General features: G+C 39.6%; 1 long non-coding RNA gene across 1 annotated transcript; it reads right to left on the bottom strand.

The window, feature by feature from the left end:
- Window positions 1–9,878: 9,878 nt before the first annotated feature.
- On the bottom strand, window positions 9,879–16,873 carry LOC141557230 (uncharacterized). The gene is made up of 3 exons (XR_012486740.1): window positions 16,619–16,873; window positions 12,699–12,816; window positions 9,879–10,768 (listed from the first exon to the last, which is right to left on the bottom strand). It is a non-coding gene; the product is annotated as an uncharacterized LOC141557230 (long non-coding RNA).
- Between the last annotated feature and the right edge of the window lie 32 nt (window positions 16,874–16,905).

The following is a 16,905-nucleotide window of genomic DNA, read 5'->3' as shown; positions in this document are numbered from 1 at the left end:
CTGATAATCTTTTTGTGGACATATAAACTTCAAAATTTTATTGACAACTTTGAAATGATTTGTACATGTTAATGGACTAACACCAAGGTGGTCCAGATAAGAGTTAGACTGTTCCCCCCACAAAAATCCTTATAAAAATGAGATTTCAGAGGCAGGTAGATGGCACTGTGGATAGAGCACGGGAATCAGGCCTCAGACATTTCATACTTACTGAGTGATTCTGGGTAAGTCACTTAACCCAAACTGCCTTGTCCAAAAGAAAAAAATGAGACCTTTAAACTCTTGACATCATCCCACAACACTTCCATCTCCATGAAGTCCATGCTCCTGTGTGCTCCTAATTTATACGCATGACATTGTATTTCCTCCTTTATTCTTCCAGAGAATAAAAAATGTTTTAAAAGAGAAAGTAAATGTAAAAGGCCCTGATTCCCCAGAGCAAAACAATAAAGTAAGCAAAAGCTCTTCTTCCTTTCTTCCAATTGCAGATGGCACAGCTCCCAGTCTGATCAATTAGTCTTCTGACTTTTTTTTCTGTTTGGCTTCCATCAGCTAAAATTTTACTGTTTAAAAAAAAATTAAAGCTTTTGAAAAATGAATACAAGGGATAATGTTATAAAAAATTACTCATACATATATACTGTCAAAAAATTTTATAATTATAAAATAAAAAAAATAAATAAAAAATTAAAGCTTTTTATTTACAAATCATATTCATGGGTAGTTTTTTCAATATTGATCCTTGCAAAACCTTTTGTTCCAAATTTTCTTCTCCCCTCTCCCCTATCTAGCAGGTAGTCCGATACATGTTTTAATCATTTCCTAAGAAAGTTTTACTTATATTGATCACAATAAAAAAAAGGAGCTGGAAGTAATCTAGAACTATCACTGCCAAGGGAAGAAGTATGACAGCCAAGGATAATACCTGTTTAGAATGAAAACTTTTTGGTCAAATTTTATGGAGGATGAGAATGGAGTTTGCATATACAATTTTGCATTTACAAATGACAAGGGAGCCCCGAAATTCTCTAATGCTCCTTCAAGGAGAAAGTCTCCTTGAATCCTGTGTCTGTGAGACCCACCCCCAGGAACCAAGCAAGATAAAGTGGTTTATCTTGGTGGAACTAGTTGAAGTATTCAATTCCAAGATTGAAAACACTCAAAAACAGTCCCAGTAAGTGGTCTCATCTAGGCCCGGGGGCAGTGAGAGCATTGAGCCCTTTTTTGCTTTTTCTAACTCTGAGTCTCTGATCTGAGAGATACCATCCCACACAAGATTTTTTTTTTTTAAGTTTTCCAAAGTCTCAGAGAACGCTGGAATGATTTCAGTAGAGTATATGCATGTCCTAAAGAAAAATGAGCATCAAAGGTGAACAAAAAGGGCTTTTTTTTTTTTTTTTTTTTTTTTTTTTTAGGACAAAGAGAACTTAGTCATCCCAATTCTGCATGGAAAGAGAGGGGAAATTGACATCTGAACAGGGTCTCATCAGATGTCCAAGTCAATCGCCTGTTTCTGTCTGAGTCAGATGTAGTTTACCAACCAAAAAGAGTCTGCAATGTGTTAACTAGCCCCGAAGTACTGATTACCATTTTCTGAGGTATTTTGCTGAGGAAATGATGCTCCAGCTCAGAGTACAACAGGGGGCAGTGGCGGTGAAAAATAGCCTCGTTCCAAAGCGGAGGCAGCGGGAGACAGCTTCGGAATCTGGAAAAGGAAGACAAGAGGAAAGAGCCCCGTTAAGAAGAAACAAATCCAAAAGCGCACCTCCGCCTTAGAGGCCTGCAAGGACCTTCAGGCACTTGTGGATTGGTGAATGGGAGGAGATTTAGGGAAGACGGTCAAGTACAGTTTAGGGACTGAGCAGTCTCCTGGCCCCCAGCGAGATCGGGCTTCACCTCCCTCTGATTTAGCCTCCTCCCCAATGCACAGGCGACTCCTGGCAGACTTGTGATGGAAAGTGCCATTTACCAAGAGGTGGAATGTGGATCAAACCACAGCATTTTCACTTCCTGTGGTTGTTTGCTTGAATTTTTTTTCTTTCTCATTTTTTTTTTCCTTTTTGATCTGATTTTTCTTGCAGGGCATGATGAATATGGAAATGTATTTAGAAGAATTGCTTGCTGTGTTGGGGAGGGGAGAAGTAAGAAAGAGGGAGAAAAATTAGGAATGCAAAATTTTATAAAGGTAAATGTTGAAAACTATCTTTGCATTTATTTGAAAGAATAAATATTTTATTTATTTTTAATCAATAAATTTAAAATAAAATTATATTTTAAATATAAAATATTTTAAAATTTTAAAACATTCCACAAATGTTCAACTTGAATTTTGTTTTTAGCAGCCCCATTCATTGTCTTTAAAGCAATAGAATTGGATTCCTCTGAAATGCTTTTCACTTCTAAATCTGATCCCATTACTTGATCCAGAGATGAGGAAGCTATATGGCTTAGTGGTATAAGAAGAGGCATATAGGAGGTTACTGCAATAATCTTGTTTTTATGGCAGTGAGAATTTTTACTAAGGAAGATCTATTTCAGAGGTTCATTTCTTTTTTTTTTTTATTAATTTTATAATTATAATTTTTTTTACAGTACATATGCATGGATAATTTTTTTATACAACATTATCCCTTGTACTCACTTCTGTTCAGAATTTTCCCCTCCTTCCCTCAACTCCCTCCCCTAGATGGCAGGCATTCCCATACATAAATAGGTTATAGTATATCCTAGATACAATATACATGTGCAGAACCAAATATTTTATTGTTGTTATTGCAAAAGAAGAATTGAATTCAGAAGATAAAAGTAACCTGGGAAGAAAGGCAATAGTGCAAACAGTTTACACTCATTTCCCAATGTTCCTTCTCTGGGTGTAGCTGATTCTGTCCAGCATTGATCTTGGAATTGGATTAGCTCTTCTCTATGCTGAAGATATCCACTTCCATCTGAATATATCCGAATACAGTATCATTGTTGAAGTGTATAATGATCCCCTAGTTCTGCTCGTTTCACTTAGCATCAGTTGATGTAAGTCTCTCCAAGCCTCTCTGTATTCATCCTGTTGGTCATTTCTTACAGAACAATAATATTCCATAACATTCATATACCATAATTTACCCAACCATTCTCCAATTGATGGACATCCATTCATTTTCCAGTTTCTAGCCACTATGAAAAGGGCTGCCACAAACATTTTGGCACACACAGGACCCTTTCCCTTCTTTAGTATTTCCTTGGGATATAAGCCCAGTAGTACCACTGCTGGATCAAAGGGCATGCCCAGTTTGATAACTTTTGGGGCATAATTCCAGATTGCTCTCCAGAATGGTTGGATTCTTTCACAACTCCACCAACAATGCATCAGTGTCCCAGTTTTTCCACATCCCCTCCAACATTCATCATTATTTGTTCCTGTCATCTTAGCCAATCTGACAGGTGTGTAGTTGTATCTCAGAGTTGTCTTAATTTGCATTTCTCTGATCAGTAGTGATTTGGAACACTCTTTCATATGAGTGGAAATAGTTTCAATTTCATCATCTGAAAATTGTCTGTTCATATCCTTTGACCATTTATCAATTGGAGAATGGTTTGATTTCTTATAAATTAGAGTCAGTTCTCTATATATTTTGGAGATGAGGCCTTTATCAGAACCTTTAACTGTAAAAATATTTTCCCAATTTGTTACTTCCTTTCTAATCTTGTTTGCATTAGTTTTGTTTGTACAACAGCTTTTTAATTTGATCTAATCAATTTTTTCTATTTTGTGATCAATAATGATCTCTAGTTCTCCTTTGGTCACAAATTCCTTCTTCCTCCACAAGTCTGAGAGGTAAATTATCCTATGTTCCTCTAATTTATTTATGACCTCATTCTTTATGCCATGGACCCATTTTGGTCTTATCTTAGTATGTGGTGTTAAGTGTGGGTCCATATCTAATTTCTGCCATACTAATTTTGAGTTTTCCCAACAGTTTTTGAAAAATAGTGAATTCTTATCCCAAAAGTTGGGATCTTTGGGTTTGTCAAAGATTAGATTGCTATTTTTATTCACTATCTTGCCCTGTGAACCTAACCTATTCCACTGATAAACTAGTCTATTTCTTAGCCAATCCCAAATGGTTTTGGTGACTGCTGCTTTATAATATAGTTTTAGATTAGGTACAGCTAGGCCACCTTCATTTGATTTTTTTTTATTAATTCCCTTGAAATTCTCTGTTAGATTCTTATTGTGCAACAAGAAATTCGGTTTTGCACACATATATTGTATTTAGGATATACTGTAACACATTTAACATGTATGGGATTGCCTGTCATCTAGGGGAGGAGGTAGAGGAAGGGAGGAGAAAATTCGGAAAAGAAGTGAGTACAAGAGATAATGTTCTAAAAAAAAAATTACCCATGCATATGTACTATCAAAAAAATTATAATTATAAAATTAAAGAAATTCTCTGTTAGGGTTCTACTCTCCTAACTAATGCTAATAGAGCCAGGAGAACAAGCTAGACCTCCCCACTGCCAGCCTGCCCCGGCTCAGATCCAAAGTCCATAAATCCCAAGCTGTAGCCATACCTGCCTGAATTCCTCTGCATGAAGGACTTTGCTCTCTCTCCGGGGTGGGGGGGAACCAAGCCTCCTCAATGCCAGGGCCCTGGGCAGTTGGCACAAGTGGGGGCACAGGCTCATCCTCAGCCTCTCCTTCTCCTAAGTCCCAAGGACATGAATTTCCCGGCTCCCTGGGGAGGAACATGGGGATGTTTCCCATGGAGTTGGGCCCAGCTGAGGTGGTTTCCTCACAGAGACCTCTGGTGATCCCACTGGGAGGGTTTCTCTGCTCCTGGCCCTGCTGAGCTTGTGCTGTTCCAGGGGGGATACCTCTCTGGGTATCAGTTTCTTTATCTCTCACATGAGGTAGTTAGACTAAATAAAGAACTCTTAACCTAGAGTTCATGAACTTGGATGGGAAAAAAATGGCATCTTTATTTTTACTAACAATTTATCATTTTCTTCAATTCTGAATGTGGGCCACAAACCACAAAAGTAGTAGTAATGTCTGTGACTTTGTCACCAAGAGAAATCACCAATATTTTCACAGCCCATTAAAATCCCTGGAGATATTTTGAAATATCTTACGTTCAGCACTACTTTCAAGTTATTATAATTATTAGACTCTCCAATTTATCTGTATTTGAAATATATAACCTTGTCATTTAAGGCAGCTAAATGGTATATAGGAAATAAAAAGAACTGAGCTCAAATCCTATTGTAGAGATTTACTAGCTGTGTGACCCTGGGTAAGTCACTTTACTTCTACTTGCTTCAGATTCTTCATCTGTAAAATGGAGCTACCTTCCTCACAGGGTTATTTTGAAGATCAATGAGATAACATTTACAGAAAGTTACAAAAATTAACAAAACTTAAAGTTGTGTAAATATTAGCAATTATTAATGTACTCATGGAAAAGCACATGAGACAACTGTCACAAAGTTAGTTTCTGAAAAATATTTTCATAATGATATTTCAAGATAATTGGTTTCTTTTGTAATCCTGTGCAATTTTTTAGGAATTTAAAAATATTCTTCTGAGAAGGCCATAATAGGTTTCACTAGGGTGCCCAGGACACCAGTGGGAGACTAAATGGGCTCTAAAGTCCCTTCTTGTTCTAAACCTGTCCTGTGTGTGTGTGTGTGTGTGTGTGTGTGTGTGTGTGTGTGCCTGCAGCACGCCCTCTCCAGCCAGCCTGATCCCTACCCTGAAGCCCTTTTAGCCCCTCCAGGTGCCTCTTACAGAACCTGGCCCCTGCCAACAGAGGGCACATTCTTCCTCTCCCCCATGCCAGGTTCCAGCTATCTTGGGCCTAGGACCTTGAAGGCAGTGTCAGCCCAGGCCAGGGCAAGGGCATCTGCAAGAATGTTTGTGGCAGCTCTCTTTGTAGTGGCCAGAAACTGGAAAATGAACGGATGCCCCTCAATTGGAGAATGGCTGAATAAATTGTGATATATGAATATTATGAAATATTATTGTTCTATAAGAAATGAGCAGCAGGATGATTTCAGCGAGGATTGGAGACACTCACATGAACTGATGCTGAGTGAAATGAGCAGGACCAGGAGATCGTTGTATACTTCAACAACAATACTATATGATGGTCAATTCTGATAGATGTGGCCCTCTTCAACAATGAGATGAACCAAATCAGTTCCAATAGAGCGGTAATGAACGGAACCAGCTACACCCAGTGAAAGAACTCAGGGAGATGACTATGAACCACTACATAGAATTCCCAATCCCTCTATTTTTGTCCACCTGCATTTTTTATTTCCTTCATGGGCTGATTGTACACTATTTCAAAGTCCGATTCTTTTTGTACAGCAAACTAACTGTTTGGACATGTATACATATATTGTATTTAACATATACTTTAACATATGTAACATGTATTGGTCAACCTGCCATCTGGGGGAGGGGATGGGGGGAAGGAGGGGAAAAATTAGAACAAAAGGTTTTGCAATTTTCAATACTGGAAAATTAACCTATGCATATATCTTGTAAATAAAACTTATAATTAAAAAAATAAAGAAAAAAGAGGGAATGCTGAAAATTATCCATGCATATGTTTTGAAACTAAAAAGCTTTAATAAAATAAATAAATAAATAAATAGCTAAGAAACCAGGTCAGCTAGATGAAACCATGGAGAAAGCACCCACCCTGGGGTCAGGAGAAGCTGAGTTCAAATGTGACCTCAGACATTTAACACTTTCTAGTTGTATGACTCTGGACAAGTCTCACCATCCCAATTGCATTGCTAGAAGAAAAAAAAAGCCTTCCTTTGGCCATGTCATCCCCTCAAGCTACCCTATGCCCAACCTTCCCTTCCTAAATTCTAGAAAAAATAGTCTACACTTTCAGCCTCCATTTCTTCTCCACCATCTTTCCTTCATTCCTGTCCTTGCACCTGCTCCCAACTCTTGGGACTTCACCTTGTTCCCAGCAGCTCTCTCACCCTGGAAGATACCCTCTGCCAATGGGTGACCTCCTGTAAGGATCTCCATGTAATACATGCCCTGCAGCTCTCCCTGCTCCGCCTCCTGTTCTCCAGACTTCTCCATCATGCCCCCTTCCCTCCTGTCCCCTTGATTTTCAGTAAGGTGGAGGGCTAGAAGCAGGGAGTAGCAAACTCCTCTTCCAGAGGAAAGAAATTGAATTTCCAGCTCATTCTAGTTGCATTTGTATTCTACCTGGATTCACTGCCCCTGGACAAGATCCCAGGATGAGTTGATCACTTCTCATGTCAATATTGTGCTGCTAACTTAAGCCTTATCTCAACCTCTTCTATCCCCTGGTTGGAGGGTCTTCCTCTGCAGAGGGCAGACATGGATTTGTGTCCTTTTTCCCTCAGTGCAGATGGCTCCCAAATCTCATCCCAGGGCTGAGCGGCCGCTCACTTCTCCCAGATGTGCTGGAGACCTTCCCTTACCTGTGCCCGGCACCCTGCGTCCCCGTGCCTGACGGAAGTATGCGACTATTATGGCTGCGATCATGCTTGTGGCTCTTCTTACTGTTATTGTGGATAGGGATTGCACTGTATAGGGAACTTCAGGGTGAGAAAGTTACTTCTATGACTGTGTAGCTTGAGACCTCCAAGAGTACTGAAAGGACAAGCTGGGGGCACCAGAGCGCAGAGTGCCCGCCGGGAGTCCAGAGGACTTGGGTCAAAGCCAGCCTCAGACACTAGCCTGTGACTCTGGGCAAGTCACTCAATCCTGTCTGCCTCAGTTTCCTCATCTGTAAAATGAGCTAGAGAAAAAATTGGCAAAACATTCCGGTATCTTTGCCAAGAAAACTCCAACTGTGGTCACGGGAGGCAGACGGGTGACTAGAATGGCCACAAGAGCATTAAGAAATTAGTCTCACAACCAGGATATATAGTCTGTATAACAGTACAGGCGCTGGAAGCAGGTCTTCTAGGGCTTCAGGCTTGTTTTCTATTCAATGCAACATAACACCTGGTTATTGCAGTGATTTATATTAACTCCGGTTACTATTCATTCATAAAGTAGCATCTCTATAGTATCTATTATATTATATTGTATATGTATTATCAGCTTTTATTCATAAAGTAGCATCTCTATAGTATTTATTATATATTATATTGCATATGTATTTATATCAGTTTTTATTAATAAAGTAGTGTCTTTAGTATTTATTATGTTACATTATATGTATTGATTATTGGCTTTTATTCATAAAGTCATATCTCTATAGAATTTATTATATTATATATGTATTTCTTATTGGTTTTTATTCATAAAGTAGCATTTCTATAGAATTTATTATATTATATTATATATGTATTTCTTATTGGTTTTTATTCATAAAGTAGTATCTCTAGTGTTTATTATATTACATTACATATGTATTTATCATTGGCTTTTATTCATCAAGCAGTATCTCTATAGTATTATGTTATATTATAACATACATGGTATATAGTATATATGATATTGTTATATAATTATATAATACACATGTGTATTTATTACATAATTATATATAATTCATACCATTGTATCATATTATTATAGATAGATGCTACATGTACTACCTTAAGTATAATATTCTAAATATATTATTACTTATCTACAATCTATATAATCTAAAACCTATCACTTATAGATTATCATTATTAACCATAATAGTATAATCCAGATATGTCCATGATATCCATGATGGTTAATCCTCACCCCCATCATTATTGCCCTTGTCTGTACAATTGGACTGATGGCTCTCCTGGGGAATGGAGGACTTCTGGGTAAGTCACTTAACCCAAACTGCCTTGTCCAAAAGAAAAAAATGAGACCATAAACTCTTGACATCATCCCACAACACTTCCATCTCCATGAAGTCCATGCTCCTGTGTGCTCCTAATTTATACGCATGACATTCTTTTTCCCCCAAAGCAATTGGGATTAAGTGATTTGGCTAGGATCACACAGTCAGAAAGTGTTAAGTGTTTGAACTCCAGATATCAGGGCTGGTGCTCCATTGACTGCACCACCTAGCTGCCCCTGGAGTGGGACTTTTTGCTTCTCCTTGTCCTTATCCTCTTTCTCATATTGCCTGCCTTTCTTCACCATCCCTGTCTCCTTACCTTTCACTGCTTGCCCCTATATTTGCTGCATTTAGAACCTGATATGCTTGGTCCAATTTCATAAATTTCACAAATTAATTAGTTTAAATATCAAAGGAAATAAAACAAGTATGGCTGAAGGGGCAATAGCAGATCTTAAACTATGTTATAAATCAGCAAGCATCAAAACCATTTTGTATTCCTTAAAAAAATAGCTATAGATCAATGGAATAGGCTAAACAAGGGAAAATCAGAAGCAATGAAACTCAATAACCTAGTATTTAGTAAACCAGAAAGTGCTTAAGAAAAACTCTAATGAAAATTGGAAAGCAGTCTGGCAGAAATTATATTATGCCCACATTTCATACTATATTCCATGAAGAATTCTAAGTGGACATATAACTTTTATTTTAAAAATCATAAAATAAAATATTAGAAGGAAATTGTATCTTTTACAGCTATCTGTAGGTGATTTATTCTTAACAAAAAGGATATAGAAGCAATTTCAAAAAATAAAATGCGAGATTTTTACTACATAAATGTGAAAAGTTTTTGTACAAACAAAATTAATGTATCTGACTTGACAGCTAAAATCCCTTCTTCAACAAGATGCCTTTCCTGGTCATCCTTAATCTTAATGTCTTCCTCAGAGGTTAATTTTTTTGTCTTTCTTTGTGTCCCTTTTGCTGAGCAGGAATCTGGGACTTAATAATTGCTTATTAACATGACTTATCCAGAACAAGAAAGGAAATGTTTAACTTGCTTTAAAATACAACAAATATGATAAATACAGAGAAGTGGGGGGAAATCTACATGAACTTATGCATAATGAAGTAAGCAGAGCCAAGAAAATAATATATACAAAAACTACAACAATGGAAATGGAAAAAAATCAGAAAAATAATTTTTAAAAAAATGTTATAAAATTCCAAAGAATAAACACAGTCCAAGAAAGAGATGAGAAGACACCCCCCCACTCAAGTCCTACAGAAATAGGAGGTTTACAGATCCAATGCTGTGGTATTTTGTACATGTTTTTAGACTTTTTGGATGTATGGTTGACTTTTGTTACTTTTTTTTAAAAAAATGCTATATAGAATGCCTCTCTGGGAGAAAGCAGCAGAAGGGGTGCTGGGAGAAATTTTAGAAACATAAAAATTAAAGATACCAATTTTTAAAAAATGTTAAGTGACTAAAATGACCCCTGGAACCATATTCAAAGATTTTCAGCCCATTTCCTATTCGTAGTGACACTACTTGGGGTTTTCTGGGCAAAGATAACTGGCATGGTTTGCCATTTCCTTCTCCAGCTAATTTGTAGATGAGGAAACTGAGACAAATGCTTGCCCAGAGTCACATAGCTACTAAGAATCTGAGACCAGATTTAAAGTCAGGTAGCTGAATCTTGTTTCTAAGTCATCTACATTTTTCCCTTGTATTTCCTCCTTTATTCTTCCAGAGAATAAAAAATGTTTTAAAAGAGAAAGTAAATGTAAAAGGCCCTGATTCCCCAGAGCAAAACAATAAAGAAAGCAAAAGCTCTTCTTCCTTTCTTCCAATTCCAGATGGCACAGCTCCCAGTCTGATCAATCAGTCTTCTGACTTTTTTTCTGTTTGGCTTCCTTCAGCTAAAATTTTACTGTTTAAAAAAAATTAAAGCTTTTGAAAAATGAATACAAGGGATAATGTTATAAAAAAATTACTCATGCATATATACTGTCAAAAATTTTATAATTATAAAATTTTAAAAAATAAATAAAAAATTAAAGCTTTTTATTTATAAATCATAGGCATGGGTAGTTTTTTCAGTACTGTTCCTTGCAAAACCTTTTCTTCCAAATTTTCTTCTCCCCTCTCCCCTATCTAGCAGGTAGTCCGATACATGTTTTTAACCATTTCGTAAGAAAGTTTTACTTATATTGATCAAAATAAAAAAAGGAGCTGGAAGTAATCTAGAACTAACTATCACTGCCAAGGGAAGAAGTTTGGCAGCCAAGGACAATATCTGTTTAGAATGAAAACTTTTTGTTCAAATTTTATGGAGGATGAGAATGGAGCTTTGCATATACAATTTTGCATTTAGAAATGACAAGGGAGCCCCAAAATTCTCTAATGCTCCTTCAGGGAGAAAGTGTCCTTGAATCCTGTGTCTGTGAGATCCACCCCAAGGAACCAAGATAAAGTGGTTTTTCTTGGTGGAACTAGTTGAAGTATTCAATTCCAAGATTGAAATGCTTTTGGCTCAAAAACACTACCAGTAAGTGGTCTCATCTAGGCCTGGGGGCAGTGAGAGCATTGAGGGAAACTTCTGTCTCAGATTTCCTTATAAAAACATCAATTTTAAACTCAATCCTTGCAGAGGACCTAAAATGCCATGCTATAGCATGTCAAGGAAACCTCTGCCTGCTGGAATGATCTTCTCTTCCAGCACTACCCTCTCTTCATCTTTCTCACCAATTTCCCTAATACATTCACTATAATTTAGTCATACATTTTAGGTGTTGCCTAAATGATACATTTTATAGATATTTCAGTTTTTATAAAATTCCTGTGTGAAATGAAGTTTTTTTCTGAACCTCTGCCCAAACATATTCTTACATGTAAAACTTTTTTTTAATTTTTTAATAAAACTATAGTTTTTTATTGTTATTGTTGTTTGTGCTTCACTTTTTCTTTTTCTTTTCTTTTTTTTTTTAATAAAGCTTTTTATTTTCAAAACATCTGCAGGAATCATGACAGCATTGATTGTTGGGGATTCTTGGTGACTCACCCAGGGTCACACAGCCATGAAGTGCTAAGTGTCTGAATTGTTCTCCAGAGTGACTAGATCAGATCACAGTTCCACCAACAAAGTGTTAAGTGTCCCAGTTTTCCCACACCCCCTCCAATTAAGTACTTCTTTTAAAGGTGATGATAGCTTTCAATTCTCTTATTGAAGACATCTGCTTATATAGCAGTTCTCTAAGGAATTTAAATTAAGAGTTTATTATGATTGACTTGTAATCTTTTGTTTCTGGATTAGATTTCTGTGATTAGAATGTGTGACTTCCCCAAACAAGGGGAGAAAAGGCCAGGTAGGGGTGGGACTCCTGCAGTTAGGAGTATTCAATCTAGTGTTTTACAATTTTTATTTTGCACTTCCTTTTACTGATGAACGCCTTGTCAGATGGGAGATGCCCTTTCTCCAGTTTATAATAAAGCCCTTTTTTGCTTTTTCTAACTCTGAGTCTCTGATCTGAGAGATACCATCCCACACAAGATTTTTTTTTTTTTTTAAGTTTTCCAAAGTCTCAGAGAACGCTGGAATGATTTCAGAAGAGTATATGCATGTCCTAAAGAAAAATGAGCATCAAAGGTGAACAAAAAGGGCTTTTTTTTTTTTTTTTTTTTTTTTTAGGACAAAGAGAACTTAGTCCTCCCAATTCTGCATGGAAAGAGAGGGGAAATTGACATCTGAACAGGGTCTCACCAGATGTCCAAGTCAATCGCCTGTTTCTGTCTGAGTCAGATGTAGTTTACCAACTAAAAAGAGTCTGCAATGTGTTAACTAGCCCCGAAGTACTGATTACCATTTTCTGAGGTATTTTGCTGAGGAAATGATGCTCCAGCTCAGAGTACAACAGGGGGCAGTGGCGGTGAAAAATAGCCTCGTTCCAAAGCGGAGGCAGCGGGAGACAGCTTCGGAATCTGGAAAAGGAAGACAAGAGGAAAGAGCCCCGTTAAGAAGAAACAAATCCAAAAGCGCACCTCCGCCTTAGAGGCCTGCAAGGACCTTCAGGCACTTGTGGATTGGTGAATGGGAGGAGATTTAGGGAAGACGGTCAAGTACAGCTTAGGGACTGAGCAGTCTCCTGGCCCCCAGCGAGATCGGGCTTCACCTCCCTCTGACTTAGCCTCCTCCCCAATGCACAGGCGACTCCTGGCAGGTCCTCCCGGATGCAGGAACGAAGGACAGACAGCTCTTGAGAAGAAGCAGGACCTGCCCAATGGGGAACCACCAGAACCCGCCAGGTGGAGGCGTCATTTCTTTTCTTTCTCCTTTCCTTTCCCATAGTCTACATACCCTTGAGCTGTGAGCTCTACACTGAAAGGAATGGAAAGTTTTATCACTTAAATCTCTCCAGATACCTTTGAGTTTAAGGGCTAGGCAGAACAACGGAGGAAAACGGAGGCAGGACAACTGAGGGAAACGGAAGCTGGACAACTCAGGGAAACGGAGGAAGGACAATTCAGGGAAACGGAGGAAGGACAACTGAAGGAAAAGGAAATAGGACAACTGAGGGAAACGTAAGCAGGACAACTCAGGGAAACTGAAGTGGGACAACTCAGGGAAACGGAGGCAGGACAACTGAGGGAAACGGAAGCTGGACAACTCAGGGAAACGGAGGAAGGACAACTGAGGGAAACGGAAGCAGGACAACTGAGGGAAACTGAAGTGGGACAACTCAGGGAAACGGAGGCAGGACAACTGAGGGAAACGGAAGCTGGACAACTCAGGGAAACGGAGGAAGGACAACTGAGGGAAACGGAAGCAGGACAACTGAGGGAAACGGAAGCTGGACAACTGAGGGAAACGGAAGCTGGACAACTCAGGGAAACGGAGGAAGGACAACTGAGGGAAACGGAGGCAGGACAACTCAGGGAAACGCAGGCAGGACAACTCAGGGAAACTGAAGTGGGACAACTCAGGGAAACGGAGGCAGGACAACTGAGGGAAACGGAAGCAGGACAACTCAGGGAAACTGAAGTGGGACAACTCAGGGAAACGGAGGCAGGACAACTGAGGGAAACGGAAGCTGGACAACTCAGGGAAACGGAGGAAGGACAACTGAGGGAAACAGAAGCAGGACAACTGAGGGAAACTGAAGTGGGACAACTCAGGGAAACGGAGGCAGGACAACTCAGGGAAACGCAGGCAGGACAACTCAGGGAAACTGAAGTGGGACAACTCAGGGAAACGGAGGCAGGAGAACTGAGGGAAACGGAAGCTGGACAACTCAGGGAAACGGAAGCAGGACAACTGAGGGAAACTGAAGTGGGACAACTCAGGGAAACGGAGGAAGGACAACTGAGGGAAACGGAAGCAGGACAACTGAGGGAAACGGAAGCAGGACAACTCAGGGAAACTGAAGTGGGACAACTCAGGGAAATGGAGGCAGGACAACTCAGGGCAACGGAGGCAGGACAACTCAGGGAAACGGAGGCAGGACAACTCAGGGAAACTGAAGTGGGATAACTCAGGGCAACGGAGGCAGGACAACTGAGGGAAACTAAAGCAGGACAATTCAGAGAAATGGAGGAAGGACAACTGAGGGAAATGGAAGCAGGACAACTCAGGGAAACTGAAGCAGGACAACTCAGGGAAACGGAAGCAGGACAACTCAGGGAAACGGAGGCAGGACAACTCAGGGAAACGGAGGCAGGGCAACTCAGGGAAACTGAGGCAGGACAACTCAGGGAACTGTGGCACAACAGTGGCACCACCTTCCAGTATCATGGTCCTCTTTAAGAAGGAAGCACATACGAAATAGACCAGTAGATCAGTGGAACAGATTAGATACAAAGGACAAAAAAGGGTACATCTATAGCAATCTAATCTTTGACAAACCCAAAGATTCCAACATTAGGGATAAAAATTCATTATTCGGAAAAAACTGTTGGGAAAACTGGAAATTAGTATGGCAGAAATTAGATATGGATCCACACTTAACACCATATACCAAGATAAGATCAAAATGGGTCCATGATTTAGGCATAAAGAGGGAGATAATAAATAGATTAGAGGAACAGAGAATAGTCTACCTCTCAGACCTGTGGAGGAGGAAGGAATTTATGACCAGAGGAGAACTAGAGATCATTATTGATCACAAAATAGAAGATTTTGATTACATCAAACTAAAAAGTTTCTGTACAAATAATACTAATGCAAACAAGATTAGAAGGGAAGTAACAAATTGGGAAAATATTTTTAAAAACAAAGGTTCTGACAAAGGTCTCATTTCCAAAATATATAGAGAACTGACCATAATTTATAAGAAACCGAACCATTCTCCAATTGATAAATGGTCAAAGGATATAAACAGACAATTCTCAGAGGAAGAAATTGAAACTATATCCACTCACATGAAAGAGTGTTCCAAATCACTACTGATCAGAGAAATGCAAATTAAGACCACTCTGAGATACCACTACACACCTGTCAGATTGGCTAAGATGACAGGAACAAATAATGACAAATGTTGGAGGGGATGTGGGGAAATTGGGACACTAATACATTTCTGGTGGAGTTGTGAAAGAATCCAGCCATTCTGGAGAGCAATCTGGAATTATGCCCAAAAAGTTATCAAACTGTGCATACCCTTTGACCCAGCAGCGCTACTACTGGGATTATATCCCAAAGAAATACTAAAGAGCGGAAAGAGACATATATGTGCCAAAATGTTTGTGGCAGCTCTTTTTGTTGTAGCTAGAAACTGGAAGATGAATGGATGTCCATCAGTTGGAGAATGGTTGGGTAAATTGTGGTATATGAAGGTTATGGAATATTATTGCTCTGTAAGAAATGACCAGCAGGAGGAATATAGAGAGGCCTGGAGAGACTTAAATCAACTGATGCTGAGTGAAATGAGCAGAACCAGAAGATCACTGTACACTTCAACAACAATACTGTATGAGGATGTATTCTGATGGAAGTGGAAATCTTCAACATAAAGAAGATCCAACTCACTTCCAGTTGATCAATGATGGACAGGGGTAGCTGCACCCAGAGAAGAAACACTGGGAGGGGAATGAAAATTGTTAGCACTAATATCTGTCTGCCCAGGTTGCATGTACCTTCGGATTCTAATGTTTATTGTGCAACAAGAAAATGATATTCGCACACATGTATTGTACCTAGACTATATTGTAACACATGTAAAATGTATGGTATTGCCTGTCGTCGGGGGGAGGGAATAGAGGGAGGGGGGGTAATTTGGAAAAATGAATACAAGGGATAATATTATAAAATATATATATATATATATATATACATATAAAATAAAAAAAAAAAAAAAAAGAAGGAAGCACAAACAGCAGCAATAACCCTCTGCCTTGGTCTTGTTCTTGCTAATTACTCTGCAGCCTCCCATAGCTCCTTGTCTACCTCTTGCTCTCATCACATCAGTACCTCTGAGGTGGCGCAGTGCATAGAGCACCAGCCCTGAATTCAGGAGGACCCCAGTTCAAATCTGGTCTCAGACACTTAACACTTCCTAGCTGTGTGACCCTGGGCAAGTCACTTAACCCCAATTCCCTCAGGAGGGAAAAATGGGTACCACTATTGCTTTCTGGAAACTGACTCCCGACGCTTTCCACCTCCTGTCCATCAGTACCTCTATGCTCAGCGCCCTCCCCATTCCAAGGGAAGCTCTGGAAAGCCTGCCCGGGTTTTGCATTCGCGTCCCCTGGGCTCGAGGGGTTTGGTCACAGAACAGGTTTACGTTCATACCCTCCTTAGTCTGGCTCGGCTGGGTCCCAGGAGGAAGAATCAGAACCGGCGGATGGAAGTGCAATAGCGAACGTCGGGTTCCCACTCAGGTAAATCTCCCCCAGAGTACCGGCCTGCCGCAGCGCGAGTACGCGCCTCCCTGCGAGTCCCCGCAGAGGCCGAAGAGCTGAGAGAAGTTGCTGTTGAACATCTTTGGCCTGGGCCCGGCCAGCCTCTGGAACCCTGGCTGTAACTACAAAAGTCTCAAACAATGGCAGCGCACTTTCGGGGGCGGCACCAACAGCGGC

This window comes from Sminthopsis crassicaudata, chromosome 2, assembly GCF_048593235.1.
Source record: "Sminthopsis crassicaudata isolate SCR6 chromosome 2, ASM4859323v1, whole genome shotgun sequence".
NCBI lineage: Eukaryota > Metazoa > Chordata > Mammalia > Dasyuromorphia > Dasyuridae > Sminthopsis > Sminthopsis crassicaudata.
This window is presented reverse-complemented; position numbering and strand designations above follow the sequence as displayed.